Below are 2,500 nucleotides of genomic sequence, written 5' to 3' on the forward strand. Positions count from 1 at the left end.
CTTGCCTTGCCTTGCCTTGCCTTGCCTTGCCTTGCCTTGCCTTGCCTTGCCTTGCGCCCAGAAGGAAAATTCTTGCCTTGCGAGCAGAAGGAAAATTCAAACAGATTTCTGCAAGAAGACAAAATAAAATGCTTACAGTACCTGGTATTCCTAGGCAGTCTCCCACTCAAGTACTAACCAGGCCCAACTCTGTTTAGCTTCTGAGATCAGACGGGATCAGGCGTTGTCAGAGTGGTTTGGCCATAAGCAACAGTTAGTTGGAAATGTGTCGTTTTTCTTGCCTTGCCTTGCCTTGCGCCCAGAAGGAAAATTCTTGCCTTGCGAGCAGAAGGAAAATTCAAACAGATTTCTGCTAGAAGACAAAATAAAATGCTTACAGTACCTGGTATTCCTAGGCAGTCTCCCACTCAAGTACTAACCAGGCCCAACTCTGTTTAGCTTCTGAGATCAGACGGGATCAGGCGTTGTCAGAGTGGTTTGGCCATAAGCAACAGTTAGTTGGAAATGTGCCGTTTTTCTTGCCTTGCCTTGCCTTGCGACCAGAAGGAAAATTCTTGCCTTGCGAGCAGAAGGAAAATTCAAACAGATTTCTGCAAGAAGACAAAATAAAATGCTTACAGTACCTGGTATTCCTAGGCAGTCTCCCACTCAAGTACTAACCAGGCCTAACTCTGTTTAGCTTCTGAGATCAGACGGGATCAGGCGTTGTCAGAGTGGTTTGGCCATAAGCAACAGTGAGTTGGAAATGTGCCGTTTTTCTTGCCTTGCCTTGCCTTGCGCCCAGAAGGAAAATTCTTGCCTTGCGAGCAGAAGGAAAATTCAAACAGATTTCTGCTAGAAGACAAAATAAAATGCTTACAGTACCTGGTATTCCTAGGCAGTCTCCCACTCAAGTACTATCCAGGCCCAACTCTGTTTAGCTTCTGAGATCAGACGGGATCAGGCGTTGTCAGAGTGGTTTGGCCATAAGCAGCAGTTAGTTGGAAATGTGCCGTTTTTCTTGCCTTGCCTTGCGACCAGAAGGAAAATTCTTGCCTTGCGAGCAGAAGGAAAATTCAAACAGATTTCTGCAAGAAGACAAAATAAAATGCTTACAGTACCTGGTATTACTAGGCAGTCTCCCACTCAAGTACTAAACAGGCCCAACTCTGTTTAGTTTCTGAGATCTGACAGGATCAGGCGTTGTCAGAGTGGTTTGGCCGTAAGCAACAGCTTGTTGGAAATGTGCCATTTTTCTTGCCTTGCGCCAAGAAGGAAAATTCTTGCCTTGCGACCAGAAGGAAAATTCAAACAGATTTCTGCTAGAAGACAAAATAAAATGCTTACAGTACCTGGTATTCCTAGGCAGTCTCCCACTCAAGTACTAACCAGGCCCAACTCTGTTTAGCTTCTGAGATCAGACGGGATCAGGCGTTGTCAGAGTGGTTTGGCCATAAGCAACAGTTAGTTGGAAATGTGCCGTTTTTCTTGCCTTGCCTTGCCTTGCCTTGCGCCCAGAAGGAAAATTCTTGCCTTGCGAGCAGAAGGAAAATTCAAACAGATTTCTGCAAGAAGACAAAATAAAATGCTTACAGTACCTGGTATTCCTAGGCAGTCTCCCACTCAAGTACTAACCAGGCCCAACTCTGTTTAGCTTCTGAGATCAGACGGGATCAGGCGTTGTCAGAGTGGTTTGGCCATAAGCAACAGTTAGTTGGAAATGTGCCGTTTTTCTTGCCTTGCCTTGCCTTGCGCCCAGAAGGAAAATTCTTGCCTTGCGAGCAGAAGGAAAATTCAAACAGATTTCTGCTAGAAGACAAAATAAAATGCTTACAGTACCTGGTATTCCTATTCAGTCTCCCACTCAAGTACTAACCAGGCCCAACTCTGTTTAGTTTCTGAGATCAGACGGGATCAGGCGATGTCAGAGTGGTTTGGCCATAAGCAACAGTTAGTTGGAAATGTGCCGTTTTTCTTGCCTTGCCTTGCCTTGCGCCCAGAAGGAAAATTCTTGCCTTGCGAGCAGAAGGAAAATTCAAACAGATTTCTGCAAGAAGACAAAATAAAATGCTTACAGTACCTGGTATTCCTAGGCAGTCTCCCACTCAAGTACTAACCAGGCCCAACTCTGTTTAGCTTCTGAGATCAGACGGGATCAGGCGTTGTCAGAGTGGTTTGGCCATAAGCAACAGTTAGTTGGAAATGTGCCGTTTTTCTTGCCTTGCCTTGCGCCCAGAAGGAAAATTCTTGCCTTGCGAGCAGAAGGAAAATTCAAACAGATTTCTGCTAGAAGACAAAATAAAATGCTTACAGTACCTGGTATTCCTAGGCAGTCTCCCACTCAAGTACTAACCAGGCCCAACTCTGTTTAGCTTCTGAGATCAGACGGGATCAGGCGTTGTCAGAGTGGTTTGGCCATAAGCAACAGTTAGTTGGAAATGTGCCGTTTTTCTTGCCTTGCCTTGCGACCAGAAGGAAAATTCTTGCCTTGCGAGCAGAAGGAAAATTCAAACAGATTTCT

General features: G+C 45.4%; 7 non-coding genes and 3 pseudogenes across 7 annotated transcripts; all 10 read right to left on the reverse strand.

Annotated features, from left to right (window-relative positions):
• Positions 1-129: 129 nt before the first annotated feature.
• On the reverse strand, positions 130-248 carry LOC132877235 (5S ribosomal RNA). The gene has a single exon (XR_009652917.1). It is a non-coding gene; the product is annotated as a 5S ribosomal RNA (ribosomal RNA).
• A 122-nt stretch (positions 249-370) lies between these two features.
• Positions 371-489, reverse strand: LOC132877236 (5S ribosomal RNA). The gene has a single exon (XR_009652918.1). It is a non-coding gene; the product is annotated as a 5S ribosomal RNA (ribosomal RNA).
• A 122-nt stretch (positions 490-611) lies between these two features.
• LOC132878250 (5S ribosomal RNA) lies at positions 612-730 on the reverse strand (annotated as a pseudogene).
• Positions 731-852: 122 nt separating this feature from the next.
• LOC132877832 (5S ribosomal RNA) lies at positions 853-971 on the reverse strand. Its single transcript, XR_009653497.1, has one exon. It is a non-coding gene; the product is annotated as a 5S ribosomal RNA (ribosomal RNA).
• Positions 972-1,088: 117 nt separating this feature from the next.
• LOC132879737 (5S ribosomal RNA) lies at positions 1,089-1,207 on the reverse strand (annotated as a pseudogene).
• A 112-nt stretch (positions 1,208-1,319) lies between these two features.
• Positions 1,320-1,438, reverse strand: LOC132877237 (5S ribosomal RNA). The gene has a single exon (XR_009652919.1). It is a non-coding gene; the product is annotated as a 5S ribosomal RNA (ribosomal RNA).
• Positions 1,439-1,565: 127 nt separating this feature from the next.
• Positions 1,566-1,684, reverse strand: LOC132877238 (5S ribosomal RNA). Its single transcript, XR_009652920.1, has one exon. It is a non-coding gene; the product is annotated as a 5S ribosomal RNA (ribosomal RNA).
• A 122-nt stretch (positions 1,685-1,806) lies between these two features.
• Positions 1,807-1,925, reverse strand: LOC132879461 (5S ribosomal RNA; annotated as a pseudogene).
• Positions 1,926-2,047: 122 nt separating this feature from the next.
• LOC132877240 (5S ribosomal RNA) lies at positions 2,048-2,166 on the reverse strand. Its single transcript, XR_009652922.1, has one exon. It is a non-coding gene; the product is annotated as a 5S ribosomal RNA (ribosomal RNA).
• Positions 2,167-2,283: 117 nt separating this feature from the next.
• Positions 2,284-2,402, reverse strand: LOC132877241 (5S ribosomal RNA). Its single transcript, XR_009652923.1, has one exon. It is a non-coding gene; the product is annotated as a 5S ribosomal RNA (ribosomal RNA).
• Between the last annotated feature and the right edge of the window lie 98 nt (positions 2,403-2,500).

This window comes from Neoarius graeffei, assembly GCF_027579695.1.
Source record: "Neoarius graeffei isolate fNeoGra1 chromosome 18 unlocalized genomic scaffold, fNeoGra1.pri SUPER_18_unloc_1, whole genome shotgun sequence".
Classification (NCBI taxonomy): domain Eukaryota; kingdom Metazoa; phylum Chordata; class Actinopteri; order Siluriformes; family Ariidae; genus Neoarius; species Neoarius graeffei.